Genomic DNA, 16841 nt, shown 5'->3' with positions numbered 1-16841 from the left:
CACTACTAACTCTTTTACGCTACGTCCACACCTTCATGGGTATTTTTGAAAACACAGCTTTTTCTATGCGTTTGGGCCTTTCGTCCACACGTGAACGGCGTTCGAATCACGGAAACGGAGATTTTTAAAACTCCTGTCAGGTTGGAGATTTTCAAAACTCAGTTTTTGCGTTTACGTGTGGACGAGGAATACGGAGTTCATCACGCAACGTCAAAGGTATGTGCCTCTTTTCACGTCACGCTGTGCGCCACGTTATTGTTTACATGAGATAAATTGCAGAATGGCAGATAGAGACAAAATACTGTTAATCTTACTATCCTCATGTTTTATATACACACTATCAATACATTTTTCAAAAAATGCCTCTCTGCGCAAAATGGGTTTAAAAACATAAACAGCTGTGGGATACTGTTTGTCCATGATTTGAACCGGGGGAACAAATTGTGGCAGGATCAGCCTGATATTATTTGTATCCCACTGTAACTTTACTATATAAAGAGCTAACATCTCCAAAATGTCAGGAGTAGTCATTACAAGAAGTGTTTGTGAACTAAAAATCAAGAATTTGGGATACTGTTTGTCCGTGATTTGGAGAGCCCAGCGCGTGCTCCCCACGCAGGGAAAACTAATTCTGCAGGGGAGACCTACCTTGGCACTTGTGCAGATGAAGCCAAAGGGAAGATATGCTTCACCATATTTTCTAGTCTTTGGCTTGAAAACATATTTGCCGATGCTTCATCTCCTGCTTTGCGTTTGTGTGGGAGCCCCGTCAAAAACCTGTCCATTATGCTAGCAGTGTCCAAGCATTCTTTTTTTTTTTTCTTTTCATACCGCACCCCCCCTGCAATGGCTCTGCCCCCCCCCCCCCCCCCCCACACACACTTTGGGAACCTCTGTGCTAGGTGAATACCTCAGGCAGCAAACACATGAAAACAAAGAGCACCAAGAAGACATGCCCCTGCACACCATGTCCACCAGCAGATAGAAGCTATGGCTGATATCTACCCTACCAATGGCTGGACAAAGCTGGACTGACAGACTGCACACAGGCACTAATCATGGCTGCACAGGAGCAAGCTCTAAGGACAAGATCAGCAGAGCCATAGCAGGCAAAAATGTCCCTCAGAAAACCCAACACATAAAAACAGGGAGCAAGATGCCAGCAGGCAGGTCATATATGAAATGCCATAGCAATGCCCCAAGTGCTCTGATTACCACAGAGACCACTGTTGCCTTCACCCTCCACACCCTCTGGAGCACCTCTTTCATCCCTTCATAATTCTTGAGCTGCTCGGGTTCCTTCTTCTGTCAAGGTCTGAGTAAACGGCTGGGGTGGAGTCCTGGCCATCTCCACTCACTTGTTTCCCATCAGCAATAATGAGCGAAGCTGCATGTAAGCCTGATTCAGCCATCTCTCTTTCGCCAGCCCGTCAGCTACCTATGGTGGTAACCAGGCCTCAAGTTCCTTGTGTACTTTCCTACACGATTGTGTACTTCCCTCATTTCCTTGTGCCAACACTTCTCACCATGCCACCATTCAACTTTGTGAGTCGTGTGTGTTTGTGTGTGTGTGTTTGTGTGTGTCTATATCTAATGTATTGTCAAATGCATGAATTTGTGTAGGTCTGCCACTAAAAGCAGTTGTGTTCAAGCACAGTTCTTGAGGTCACAGTGAAAACTGGTGGGTCTGTGTATGGTCCTGAAATTCTAACAATTTGATTTAAGTTTAAGAAAATGGACTGATTCTTATATAGTGCTTTTCTACTCTCCCGGAGTACTCAAAGCGCTGTATATAACATGCTACATTCACCCAATCTGACAAGCACTGACTCTAAACTGAGTGTTTTTCTGACGACATTCACACTCCAATGGATGCATCGGAGAGCAACTTGGGGTTAGTATCTTGTCCAAGGATACTTGGCATGCAGACTCGAGGAGCCAGGGATTGAACCACCAACCTTCCGATCAGTAGGTGACCTGCTCTACCTTCTGAGCTACAGTCACCCCAAAATGTGTTTTTAAAGTTTATTAACATAAATAAATTGATCAGAACCAAAAACAAACAACACTTTCAAACTATCAAACCAATTCAAAACATTAAAATGAAAAAATGACCTGCTATTAAGACTTTGCATGCCTCATCGCCATCCAAGACCTGATTATTTTCAGGATGCTGTCCAAAGTCAATGTTGTCAGCCCTCACTTCTCTCTGTTCCTAAGCCATTTCACTTTGAACCCCACTGTGCAGGCTGGGAAATTCCTGCCACAGAAGCCACAGTGTGTTGAAAAGAACCTGAAGTCAAAAATGGAAGAATTGAAAGAAGTTTTGTTGTCGCTGGCAGAGATGGGCAGTAACGAGTTACTTGTAACGCGTTACTGTAATCTGATTACTTTTTTCAAGTAACGAGTAATGTAAGGGATTACTATTGCAAAAACGGTAATTAGATTACCGTTACTTTCACGTAGGAACGCTGCGTTACTGCCTTACTAAAACCGTGATTTTTGCAAGAATGTCTCATGACAGTGACGTGGCGAGTGCGACGTTCGTGACAACAGCTGTGTGCAGATCATAATATATCAAGTGCGAGAGAGAGTATGAGCATGCAGCGTTCAAAGCGTGGAAGTACTGACCTTATTTTGAGTTTGATTCCATAAAAGTGACAAAAACATTAGTGTCCGTTGTGCGTGGGAAGAAAACTTCTTTTACAGCGAAAAAACCCTAAACTTCCAAGCAAGCACCGAGTGCGCTACGACTGTAATGGGAAATTCACAGAGAAACTCATGGATTCTTCCACTGACCGCTGCGGCACACCTGCACCAGGGTAAACCTCCGCCTAACCCAGTCCTGCTTTACAGGTGAAAATAGAGCAACAGGACCGCTAGTCTTTGATTTTATTTATTTCCTGCTGTGTTTTACTTTCATCTATTTGAAAGAGTGAGTGTAAACACAAAAAAATATTTTATTTTATATGCTGGAATGTGCAGAAAATAGGTTTAATTGTTAAACAAATTTCTTCCAGTCAGAGAATGTTGCATATAATTAAGTTTTTGCTTGATGCATAATGTTAAAAGATTTAAAGTTTAAAGTTTTAAAAGAGACGTTTCCATTTGATTACATTTTGTATGATGGATTATGCAGAAAAAGTAGTAGAATTGGGCTGAAAGATCTATCGCTTTATCACCTATTCAGGTTGTAAATCGTCTTTTTAAAAAGTAACTAAGTAACTAAGTAACTAAGTAATTGATTACTTTTGAAAATAAGTAATCAGTAAAGTAACGGGATTACTTTTTTGGGGAAGTAATCAGTAATTAGTAACTGATTACTTTTTTCAAGTAACTTGACCAACACTGGTCGCTGGTATTGCGTGACTCCTTTAGGTTGAAAGTTCCAGGTCATCTCCGAGTTCTCTAAAATCTCATGCTGTACCTTCACTATGCACCAATAACTGCTGCAATATCAAGGCCAAAAATGAGACGTGCTTTGGTAGCAGTAAAGTGCCTATTGTGAATGTTAGTAAATCTGTTTGTGATTTAAATATTCCCCTCCCTATATTTCCCTATATTGAGAAAGTGCATTAACACCCCATTAGTTATTATTATTATCCCTGGCTCTTTTCCAGCGGGTAACAAGCTTTCCTCTCACTGAAGCCAGCAGTTATTCAAATGACCACTCAATAGAATCAAGGTATACAGAAGAGCATCTCTGACTGCACCAGCAGAAAGCCACACTGATTGCCACTCATGTCAGCTAAGAACAAGAAACTGGAGCTACAATTCACATAAGCTCATCAAAATTAGAGGGCATGACATGTTGCAAAGAATAGTGTGCTGTGTGTTCAGAGATGCTCTTCTGCATACTTTCGTTGGCTTCCTATCAAGTTGAGGCAGTTTGGCCTGACCTCTGGCATCAGCGCAGCACTTTCAGCCAGATAACTGCTGTTTACTGGATATTTTCTCTTTTTCAGAACAGTCTCTTTAAACCCTAGAGATGTTTGTGCAAGAAATTCCCAGTAGATAAGCAGTTTTGTGTAAAAGATGCGTAAAAATCATGACTATAGTTCAGATTAAAGTCCATAATAGAGCATGATATTATAATACATAACAATATTATGTTACATGGGTTATGAAGTCTTGGCTTAATTTTTGTGATTGATAAGACAGAATCAGGAACAAATGAGGTGGAATATGTTATGTTTCTTTCGTCATCAAGTCTGTGTTTCTGCTCTTTCAGACTAAAACACCATCCCGGATAGAATCTAAGCAGGGTCAGTAGTCTGGACTCCCATAAAAGCAGTCAAATGCACATGTTTCAAGACAAAATTGTTTTAGTGTTGATCAGTGTGTTAGTGTTAGTCTAGCCTGGGGTGACTCTAGACTGTGGGAAGATGTAATAATATGTTTGTTTGTTTTTTTAATATATAATGCAAAAAGCAACAAATTTCTATTTTCAGATGTATGTGGGAATGTATTTATTGAATTATTGTATTTATTGAATGTTGCCGGGGAAACATGGCAACATGGATGCGTAATGTCACTGCATGGTCATACACATGAACACTAATGTAACCTGTAACCTGAAAAAAAAAGTCAATAAAGTCTGAAAAGATCACTTCTTTAACACCATTACACCATTAGCCCCGTGCCATTGTCTTCCCCCAACCCTGCTGACTCAAATGACATCACTTTCAGCAAATTTAGGACTTAATGAGACCACCACACATGAACACACACTAATAATAACATTTATGAAAATTTAGACAATACTTTAAAGAAAGTTACAAAAAAGTTCTTGGTTTACTGCTGCTAACAAATATTACACGGGCTGTTTACCAGAGTATAACAAGCGATTAACAAACATCCTCTTTTTGGTGTATTTAGCCAGACTCCTTGGACATCCCAGCAGGAGGAAGAGAACGGGATAAGGTGAGGAAAAAAGTAGTAGTAGTAAGGGGAGGAGGAGGAAGAGGACGGTCGGTGTCTGTTCCGCTTGGATGGCCGAAGCAGTGAGGAGGCTGGTCGGTAGGGGAGACAGACAAGACAGCGCTCTCTCTCTCTCCCTCTCCCTCTCTGTCTCTCTCTCTCTTCCTTCTCTGGCTTTCTACTCCGCCGCGTGTGCGTGCGTCCCGCTCCGCTCCAGCACGGTTCGAGTACAGGCAGGGAGGGAGGGGAGACTTGACGCATCGGAGTGAGCGAGCAGCACACAGAGGCTTTCCACTTTCCAATATGCAACCCGCGAGACGCCACACCGTCAGCTACTCGTGCTACTGACACTCAGAGACACAGGGAGACAGGGAGAGAGGGGCAGGGAGGCAGGGATGGAGACACAGTAGCGCCGCACAGACGAGAAGAGCGCAGTGATAACACAAAAGAAGGGAGCAGCGCCTTTTGCGCACAACTCAGACGGGGAGGCTATCTATTTTTGCCCGGGAGCGTTGCCGAGACTTGACAGTGATGTGTGTGCGCACAGTTTTGTTTAGTGACAAAATACGGATTAATCTGCGGCCGTGAATTCTTTGGAGATATCACTTCTGCGAGGAAAGGTAAGATGTGCGGTTAATAAGAGTGGGAGCAGTTGTAGTAGTAGTACAAGTAGTAGTGTGTTCTTTTTCACATGGTTACTTCAGCATTTGTCAAGTTAAACCTCCAGCAGCCCAGCTGCTGAGCTCCCGAGCTGTGAGTGGGAGCTCAGAAACAAACAGATCCCGCTCCGCATCCCAACTTTTCCCAGATTACATTACAGCCCTGACGCTGTGTTACGGGATGCGGCGGGGCGGGATTGCCTTCTCTGAATTTCACCCTCTGCTGATCTCATTTGCCTGTCTACTTTGTTGTGGGACTATCATGGTGGAAGTAGTAATCTGCGTGTGTGTGTGTGTGTGTGTGTGTGTGAGCGTCTCACTGATCGGTGCAGATGTTTAGTAATCCTCCAGCGCTGACCCTCCCTTCAATAATCCCTGCGGATTTGAGGCTGATTACGCCGCCGCCTCCGCTGCCGTTGCTACTGCTGACCACCTACGGCGGCCCCCAGGAATCCGTCTAAATCCTGTACACAGCGAAATTAAGGAAAAGGAGGCGGGTGGGGGGTGTACGTTTTCTTAGAATCCCCTTTGAATACCACAGGTATTATAAGGGGGCGGGAACACCCACTTTAATTTACGCACCTTTTTAGGGTTTCCACTGAAGTGAACAGGAACAAAGATGTTTTCATTCTAGTCCCTCTCATGTGGCCACTTTGTTGCCTCATACTGTAGTGAATCAGCCTTTATGTCACTAATGGTTTCAATCAGTGCATCTGCCACTCACTACATAATTCTGTGTCTGTGGGTCTGTGCAGGCCTGGAGTCTACAATGGCCAGCAAATGCCATATAAGCCCAGTTTAATATGTTTTATAGATGTGGGCATCTGTGCGTTTTCAGCACATCTGACATGCTAAACCGAAACGGCTCTTCCAAATGATAACTGAAAGGGATTCTGTTAGAGTTTTCCATCCTCAGAAAAAGAACCTGAAATTAATGCAGGCACCAGGAGGAGGAAATGTGTCAATATAATGTTAACACCAGGCAGGGCAAGACCATGTGCTGCACATGAGCATCAATCCGCTGGCGTGCCTACCTACATTGTTCATTCAGTATTAGGTTTTTATGTCTGAGTGAGCAGCTCCAGTGACTCTCTGTGTGTAATCTGTTGCACAGGCTTGTCATCCGCCTTGACGAGCGCTGAACTTATTCTAAAGGTCAGCAGCGAGAAAAAGAAGAAACACTTCACTTTCAAAAGGGTTCAGGATTGGGGATTATTCCTCAGCTCTGTCTTATTTTTTGAACAGCAGTGCACGGTATCGCCTCAAAACCCCAAAACGGAGAACAGAGACTCTCCTGAGAATCCAAGCATAAATATTTAAGAGAGTTAAAAAATATTGTGCGTGTAATTTAACTACCAAATGGCCTAAAACTTTTCATACAAAGAGGCATAATTATACAGAGGCAAACTGAAGCACAATTAGAAGCCCGTTGGCTTCAGCTCATGACACACAAATGTTAATGATAATTGCTGCGCTTGACTGATATTTGCCTGCCTGCCTGATGCGGCCAAGGCAGTCCAGATGCAGGCTCGCACTGAAAAAAGAAAAAACAGCACTTTAATGGTTGGCGGCATGAAAACCAACAAGCCTGTCAGGACTGACAGGGTGCAGAAGTGACATTAAAAATACCCCGGGATAGGTGCATTTAGAGGCCTGGCATAAAAATTTCATTGCGTGGTTTCCTCGGGAAAGTATTGCAGAAATGTGTCATCAAGGTCATTTTTATTTCATGCCTCTTCGGGAAAGCTAGCCGAAGGAGAGGAACAGCAGATAAAGAGAATGCGTGAGTCTGAATGCATGCAGATATGTCACAGGACGTCCTGAAAGTACAAACATTACAACCACTGTAGTCTCTGTGAGAGGCAGAAGCTGGGTGGGAGTTGGTGAGGCTGCGCATAATGAGACTTGTTGCTCGCTCCTATCCTACAGTTTGCTGTGTAATCTGCAGTGACGTATGGCTGTTAATGCCCGTGAAGTTCTGCAGATGTATTTTCCAAGCCACTTCTTCTCCTGGCCACGGGATGCTTCCCTTCCTTTATGTTTTGAGGTGTTTGATGGGCTAAAACACAGAGAAGAGGGAGTTAATTGTACCGTTATTATAGTTTTTTAAGTTCTTGTTAGTTTTTATTTCATTTTGAATTTTTGTTGTTAATTCATTGTCATTTCAGTTAATTTCCAGAGTTGGTTTGCTCGTTTCTGATTAGTTTTTATAGTTTTAGTTTAGTTTGTACAAGTTAAGTAAGTAAGTATTGATTATTACTTATTATTTAATTTATGGCAAATGTCAGAGGCAAGAGTTGGAAAATCAGTACAGATATTACAACATTAACAGAACCTTTTGAAAGCAGTTGATTTACAGGCTCAATAAAAACATCCATCAAACCCTCATCAGGCAGTTTTTGATAACAACTCATTTTACCAAATTAACAAATACCAAGGCTTCAGATATTTTCTTTATTATTTTATTTTAGCCTGTTTTCCAAGTTCATTTTTTCTCCAAGGTTCAGTTTTTATTTTTGTAACTAAAATAAATCTAGTTTTACTATTTAGTTCAGCTTTAACTATGATAACTAATGGTAATTGTTGTTTGATTGCCTGTTACCCACTTGAGTCAGTTCTCCTGCATAAATGTAAAAATGCAGAAAATTCTCAGGTTTCCACGTCTCCAGTGTGGAGAGTCTCCATTTTTATTTATTGCATCAAAGTCAGTTTAATTTGTTTGTATGTTTTTGTTTGTTTTGCAGGTGTTGAATCAGTTTTTGAAGTAATTTGAAGACAAACAAAAGGAAAGAAAAAAAAAACATCACATTTTCGGGCTCAATCGGATATTTTTAGTTGTTTTGTTATCCCAACAATCCAAGGTGAAAATATAATCAATTTACTGAATATAAGAAAAGAAATCTAAGAAGTCGGAAATTCTGAATGATACAATTTTTTTTGCAATGAGAAAAATAACTTGTTTCATTTTCTGTGAACCAAAAATTTGCTTCTGTTTCAGTTCTTTCTTACATTTCATAGAGTACATTGTAATATATTTCCTAATTGTCAGCTGAAGCTGTAAACCTTACAGGGGTCCTGACGTTTCCATATTGAGAATCACGGTTGTTTAGTCTCTACCGTTTGATCTCTCTTGTCTCTTTTATATAAGCTTCTAATAGACGGTGTAATATTTGTCATAGCTATTTGCACCCACCCCGCTGATCACACGTATGCTCAGTAACAAACAGTAAATAAAAACACACGCCTGGTGTCAGTTGTTTAGCATGGCTGCTTTTCAGCTTCACTCTGCTGGATTTTCAAAGCAAACAGCACCGTGAGATTTTTTTCCACAGCACCATAATGGATGAGGAAGCTGCAGGCCCCTGATACTACTTTACCAGAGTGTGGTGCGGTTTTATGTATGCCATGCATTACTTGTTTGGAATAATAGAGTTGTTTGACAAGCGGTGCTGCGAGTGTTGGGGGGGGGGGAATAATAAAAAATCTCGCCTGTCAAGCAGCATCCTGGAAAATTACATGTTTATTCCTCAGCCAAACTCTTAAAAAGGTACGATAGTTGTGATTAGGCTGTATTCCAGGAGTGTCAGCGCACCATCGGGCAGATACTGAAAAGATGAATTCTGTTTTCAGTGTGTGAAAGTGAAAGCGCTTTATGGAGTCAGCACAGAATGAAAGGGAAAGCGATGCAAGGACCTCACAGTGAGGCTAGCATACAGTTTTGTGCATTTTGTTCTCGCTGTTTGGAACAGCTGCTGAAAAATACAATTACTGCCAAAACAAAAAGGCACCTCAAAAGCAGCGTCTCCAAATGAGTTGCCTTCAGTTTGATGTTTTCCTGCACACCACAAGCTGGTTTCATTGAAACAAATCTTTCATCTGCGTGGACTTACATATAAAATCATCCATGCGCTGCTGATAAAGAACTGTTGCATAATTTAGCCAAAGCAAGTTCATGAATAAGTCTGATTTACACAACAAAATACGTCCCACCACCCCCTTTGTACAACTGCGCGCACACTTCTGTGCATTGTCAGGACTAAGTACAATTGAGTATATAGTAGAGCTCTTCATTAACGTTAAGCATCCCGTCTTTGTGTTCATTCCTAATACTTTCATTTTACAAAATCTTGAAAGAAGGCTAAGTGACACAGCTTATGCTCCAGCTCTATTTATTCAGTCTCATTGGTTCTGTAAAATGCCCTATTTGTAATCCAATCATATTAGAATAATTTCCCTGGTTTGGCTATGCTTTATGATGATCTGTCACTTCTAGGCCTCCGGTTTCAAGGCACCGCACTCCTCTGGGGTGACTCTTCACAGACTGTCTGCGCCAGCAATGTTTCCTAGTTCAAACATTGTTGCGCACTGCCTCTCCTTGGGAATGGCTTTAATTGAGTGCTTAATAAGAGCAACGCCACACAGCAACCAACTTCGGCGGGGGGGTGGGGGAGATCTGAGCGCTGGGAATGTTGCATTATTAAACGTACTTATATAAGGCCCGCAAACATTTCCTTTCCAAGTAATCTTGGGATGAGGCCAGATTTGCAATTCTTCTTGATGCTACACCTCGTTTGAACGTGTGTGTGCTTTTCAGTAAAGAGCCGCACAAGCACATTCTCAGAGGTATATTGTGCTCCTCTGGGTGTGGCTGTTGTGTGAGAGACAGCGGTCCTCGCTGATTTAGTATAAGCGCTTGATAAGAACTGTGCTCCCCACGGTGTGTTGTTATTTTGTTTGAATCGAGATTAAAGGATTGAATAGAGCGGCTGGTACGACTCAAAAGAATGCAACAAATATACCCGAAACAATGTGTCCCTTTTTATCGATCGATTGATTTTTTCTTCACAGTTTTGTGGACAGAAACACACTGACAGAAACTAAGTGGCTTATCTTAAACTGCAGGGCTTACATGTAGCGTTTTTGTAAACATTCTCATAATTTTTTTTAACATCCCTTTAAAATTTATGCAAGGAAACCTGGTCTCTTAGCTCAATCTCTCCCCTGTGAAAAAGTGTATTTTCATGTGTTATTATACCACGGGTTGAGTTACACAAGATCTTTCAAATAGCAGTTATACACAACAACATAAATTCATATAATTTACATAAAATGCCATATAAGACCAATAAGCCATTAGAATTGTTATAATCTCCATTATAAACCATCACACTCTGCAACATCTCAGCATCTCTTGATTATATCAAAAGAATAACAGCTTTTTGAGATAAAAATGGGATAAAAGTTGTTAATGAGGGAAAAATATCAAGGCTCTGTTATTCACTGTGAGTAAGGTGTTTTAGCTTGGAACTTCTTATTTATTTAAAGTAATCTTTTATTTATTTATTTCTTATTTAAAAAAAAAAACAGTAGCACAGAACACAGTGAAATTATGAAATCCACAGCTCGTTTTGGAAATTCTGGCATCCAAATTCGACATTTTCACTAAATAGGTAAACATCTGTTGTGTATATTCAAACAGTCTGAAGGTTTGAGATGAAGCGTACAAATCTGACACAAAGGTGAGTTTTATTATTATGAGCCGTCCTGTCCGCTAGTGCTGTTGTTGAGCACCGTTGTAGAATTTGTAGCTCTGGATTAACCTTGAATGGGTCTGAACTTGAGCTCGACACTTAAAATGGTTTAACAGACTCTATAACAAACTTTGGATGGAGTTTGATACAGGATGGAGATGGATGCAGCTGGAGTTTATCGGAAATTCCTTTGTGTGTTTGCCGCGTGTCCATTTTGGAGACTAAACATCAGTCTTATCAGTTCTAGTCAGTTTTAACTATCATCTAACCTGCTAGTGAATTTAAACTTCAGAAAGTGTAATGGTAAATTGCTTCAAGTATTTCATAATTCTGGTGGTTTTTCACTCTAATTCTAGTTCAATGCTGGGAAACTAGTTTGAAACCAGGGGCAAAAGTGTAGAGGATTATGTCCCCCCATTTGGACAATGCTAACTCACTGAGAATAAGAGAAGAAGTATAAATATATTTAAAATATATTAAGATATAGTGATAACATCGTTACGTTTGATTAAAACCTTCCAAGCACCAGACATCCATGGACATTGTTTTGTAGGCTAAATCTGTTCGGGCCTTTACTCTTTAAAACACGAATAGGAAGGATGTTATGGATTGATCAGTATTGCTGAACTATGAAATAGTTATAAGTGAAAAAGCTTCTTTTAAGGATGTTACAAAGGCTTGAATTCAGCCTTATTTCAACCATTTACTAATTTATGTTAACGCATTGAGCAGTTTTCTTTTGATTAGAGCTCTAAAAGATGTCTAAATGATGCTCAGCCATCAAGGCTAGAATCTGTTTAAATGTGGCTCCAAAGTAAAAGTTAAAGCAGCGTCTGAATCACCCCAAGCCTTTGTGTGACAATTTTTGGTTATGAATGGTTACCAGACGGCCTTATACTTATGAGATGTTTGGGAAGAACTGTGTCTTTTCTTTTCTTAACCTTAAAATTAGACACAAAGGACGCTTTAGACATCTTCTCAAGCACTCAAGATGATGGCTTTTCACCTTCTACTTATTAACCAAATAGCGATGCTGCTTATACGTCTGGTGAAGTCATCCTATTTTCAATGTCTTTTCAATGCCATGTTGCACAGTTGGAACAGCTTCATGATTCTCATAGAGGTGCACTTATTAGCTGTGCCTTTCATATATTTCCTATTGAGTTTTTTTAGTGGTCACATGCTGTATACATACTATAACACAGCGGTCCCCAACCCCTGGGTCCGTGAGTTTTTTAGTACCAGGCCACAAGAGTTGAGGCTCGGGTGTGAAATTTATGGTTTTCAGGGTTTTTATGGTTATTTTTTTTAGCGTTTTTAGCATTAACTCGGTTTCCCTGGGTCTTTCCCCGTTTGTTATGAATAAATCTTCTTTTTCTTTTTTTTGCACCAGTACTGGTTTTATTTTGTTGTATTTATCCGCGACACCTTAAAGGCCGGTCTGACATAAACCGGTCCATGGCGCAAAAAAGGTTGGGGACTGCTGCTATAACATACAATACTAACAGAAAATATAAATATGTATTGTGTGTCTGCTAGTAAGATAATACAACTTACTCCAAATACCAACCCAAGGACACCCTGCTTGTTTTATTCAATTAAATGTTATTTATTTAGCGACAAATTACAACAACAGTCACGTCAAGGCTCTTTGTATTGTAAGTTGAAGATCCTGGAAACATAATGGTGCCAAAAAGCTACTGAAGAATGCTCACAAAGAAAAACATTTTGGTGCCAGAATCCATTGTTTGTTTGGTTTGACATGAATATAAATGTTTCTGAATTAACCTAATCAGTCAGGGTTACATAACACTCTTTCACCCGCATGCACAGAGAAGTATTTCAAATGAATTTCTTGCAACAAAACAGATATTGAGTATAATGTTAATGTGCCAATTATTTCATAGACATAAGATGAAGTTGGTCAGTGGATGTTTTCCAGCTGTTAAATAAGGAAACTGTGATGTGTCATCTTAATTCATTATCATTACTTTCATTTTGTGGCTCATTTAAGTTTCTTAAGTAATTTTCCAAACTTGTATACCAAGAGGAAACAGTGTCCTAATGAGCACTCTTACGTCTAAGAAAAAAAACCCGTCATTTTCGTTTGGAGCAGCTAAATTTGGAGAGAACTGCAGATGTTGCAAAGCGCAGGTATTCAAAATCTCATCTACTTCTCAAATGAAATAATTAGGCATTCCAGAAAAGCACTGTTTGTTTATCAGACCAGATGTCTGTGATTCAGATAAATTAGATTATTTAGTCACTGTATCAAAGTGCAATCAACTGCTTCATTTATATATACCAAGGACATTAAGTGGGAAGAAAGACAAAGAAAGAAAGTAAGTAAGAAAAAAGGAACAGGACTCCATGTCTATTGGATAACAAATGCAAAATAAATAAATAAATCTGTCCATATTTTAATGGTCACTCCAGATCCTGTTCCTTTAGTCTTTATGTCAACAGCGCATGTTGTATTATCCATATATATATTTTAGTGTATTCATATTCTCTCTAAAGTCTTTGAGACATGATTTTAGATGTAACTTTCACCCTAACCAGTCACATTGTTTTTTAGCTTTTGCTGCACTGTACAGATTAGAGTTTATACTCACTATGAATACAACCCTGTACCGTGGTGTAGTGGTTAGTACTATTGCCTCACAGCAAGAAGGTCCTGGGATGGTCCACATCCATCCCACAGTCCAAACATGCATGTCAGGGTAATTGGTGGTTCTGATGTGTAAGTGTGAACAGTTGTGTGTGTCTCTGTGATAGCCTGTTATATATCCCCTGTGTCTTGCCCTATGTCAGCTTTGACAGGCTCTAGAACAACCAACTCTGAAATGTAGAAGAAAATATTCGGTGCTACTTGTGATACCACAGGCAGCATGAGGCTTTTTTTGTGCTTTTTTTACAGGTCTGTTCAAATGTATTCTACTACAGCTCTATTTACTCTCTATGCTTCTCGGGACTTGGCACCCTTTTTAGCTGCTGGCACTGTTTATGTCTAGTTGACTTTTTTAGAAACAATTATGTTATCCTGAAAAATGAACACTGTCTATAAACATTACAGATGGGTAGGACTGGTTACCTTTGCTGCCTAGCATCAGTATAAATGTTAGCGTTTTATTGTTAGCCATAGCTGCTAGCTGCTACGTTTAAGGAGAACAGATTGCTAATGTGGGTAAATACTAATAGTGTTTTATATTTTAATGTTATTGAAACAGAAGCTTTACTGACCTCTTCGAATTCTTCATGAAGACGGAGTGTGAGTATTTAAAATGTTTCACCAAGTTTGCTGTTAATGTGTTCGGCTGCTAGTGAGGGGAGGGGCTGTGTGATGGCCTGTCTGCAGCAGTGCTGTGTGAGGATCTGTGTCAGCTGGAGGAGGTGGAGATCATACTGTTGGTATCAGCGCAGCTGCAAATCTAGTATTAATATATATTTTTAGCATCCATTAGTATATGAGTATTAATTTTTTGATAACCCTGCTTAATATCTTGTATGATATACTATGAAAGCTATAATATATTAAAGCACAAATGTTACTAAGATCCATAATTTCCATGTTTTATTTGAGCTATACATTCAGTGAGATTGGATTTAGATCATATTACAAAATGTGTTGTTGGCCACGTTACTGTATTTAGTGTATTTAGAGTAACAGTGTGATTTTAATCTAAGTGGAAGGTTTTTTATGTCCTTATTTCAGAGAACCTTTCACATATTTTGATGACGGGTTTTTTTAGGTTTTTTGTTTTTTCTAATGTTGATGATTTTTTTCAATAATATGTCCAGAGGTTACTTTTAGTTTTTTCCTGAGTGAAAATGAAAAATCAAATCAAATAATGGTTTTAGACATTTTATATATTTTATTTTACACATCTTAAAATAAATGTTTCAGTTTTCTCCTAGATGATTTCTCAATAGCGAGCTGGCACTTGGCAGGTGATACAGTTTAGAAAAGTAATTCGTCAGTTCCAAACTGTCCGAACTTACCACCCACACCAGCAGTGATGTGAATACACAGCAGCAAGCTGCTTTGTAGGGCTGTCACAGTTTAGCTTTATCACCACCAGACCTGCACCCAGACTTCACAGAACCACATCGAGCAAGTACACTGTAAAAATTATGACTCATCAAGCCTGTGACATATGTACATTATTTCCACAACAAAGTTGCTGGTGTCCATTTTATGATTACTCTACAAGAACCTCTAAGACCTACTGTTAAGTCATGTCAGTGAATTGTAAATGTTTTGTTTGTTTATTTATTTATTTTCATTTTTGCCAAAGTTCGTTTACAGGGAATCACACAAAACTGTTCGTCCTGCTGACGTACAGTAGGGTGATCCAAAACCAAGAGAGTCCTTCTGTGGTCTGCGTGCACAGCTGTTCTTTGTATTAATTTACACTTCATATCATGCTGTCATATCATAACATTACCATAAAGACACTCAGACCCAATACTAAGATGCTTTTCTTCAATTTTAACTCTACTTCTCAAATCATTAGAGCTGAGCAAATCTTTCGAAGCAATGACAAAAAACAGACGGTGTAAAGAAATGCCATATCCACTGGTTAAAAGCTCTAAAACAGAAATGAAAAGTAAATGACAATTATCAGTGTAAACCAGCATCCTCTTAGCAAGCACATTACTATTCCTGTTCACTCTTATGCCCCTATTTTGGCACTCATTTGTCAAACACACTCATGTGGCTTTATTCCTCCTTTAATGAACTGCAAACCTTCTGCTTTTTGATTAAAACAATTTCAGTGAATGCATCATACATCTTTGTATGTGCTGTAAATTTCAGTCATTAAAGCAAACCCTACAGTTTCCTTTATATAAGTGATGATTAAAATAAATGGGCCCAACTCATGTTGAGAAAAAGTGAGAAATGCACGTTTTTATGGTGGGTACCACAACTTGTAATACTGAACCATTTTTCAAGTCTAATATTTTTTGTAATGGCCAAGTCTAATATGATTGACTCGTTATCTGTAACATTTTGTCTTTATCGATATTTATGGCACAAATAAACGTCTAACGGTTTGCAAACATTTTCCTGCAGCTGTGCATACTGCAAGAATCCATGCAAGCCTGACATTGTGGCGGCTTTACTCTTCTTCATTCTTGCTCGTTTACTGGTTTTCATTCAAACACATCCTTGTATGTTTTCCTTTGTGTTTTTTGGCTCACTGAGTGCAGGAAAGGATCTGGGCTGCAATAACTTAAAAATGTCTAAATAAATGTGTTCTCCTTTGGCGATCAAGCACTAATATAGGAAACTGCTTATTTTTAAGAAATCTGAAAAACATATGTGAATATATTTTTTAAAAACTGATTTATTAATGTAAATAAATCTGAAGTGCTGTCTGTTTTTGTCATTCTGCCTTTGGACAATCAGGATTCTCTATCAAAGCTTCAACTCAATAAAATTCCCAGTCTGATACCATTAAGTAAAAATTGAAATATTAGCTAAAAGAGTCACAATGTTTAGTTATTTATTTTCTTCCTGTTAGGTGTTTATGGGTGCTTTAAGCTACCTCTGGTGAAATGCATACAAATGATAACATTTATATTAATATTGTACATGATACCATTTTAAGTAAAATCCATTTAAAATGTAAAATAAAACTAATGAATTGCAGTTGGTCTGTGCATTATTAAGTAAAATTTCGGTGATTTTTCAACTTAAATATTAAATAGCTTCATTAATTTTGTA

The 16841-nt window shown here is 39.3% G+C and overlaps 1 protein-coding gene across 2 annotated transcripts in view; it reads left to right on the top strand.

The window, feature by feature from the left end:
• The first annotated feature begins 4911 nt into the window (after positions 1-4911).
• The window catches only part of cntn4 (contactin 4), a 195909-nt gene continuing 183979 nt past the window's right edge, over positions 4912-16841 (top strand). For both annotated transcript variants that reach the window (XM_039612487.1, XM_031748523.2), the window contains exon 1: positions 4912-5540. The gene's annotated coding sequence lies outside the window, so the exon portion shown is untranslated. The remainder of the gene's footprint in view (positions 5541-16841) is intronic.

This window comes from Oreochromis aureus, linkage group 5, assembly GCF_013358895.1.
Source record: "Oreochromis aureus strain Israel breed Guangdong linkage group 5, ZZ_aureus, whole genome shotgun sequence".
NCBI classification, from domain to species: Eukaryota; Metazoa; Chordata; class Actinopteri; order Cichliformes; family Cichlidae; genus Oreochromis; species Oreochromis aureus.
Note: the sequence above shows the minus strand (reverse complement) of the source record. Positions and strands in the feature narration are given on the sequence as shown.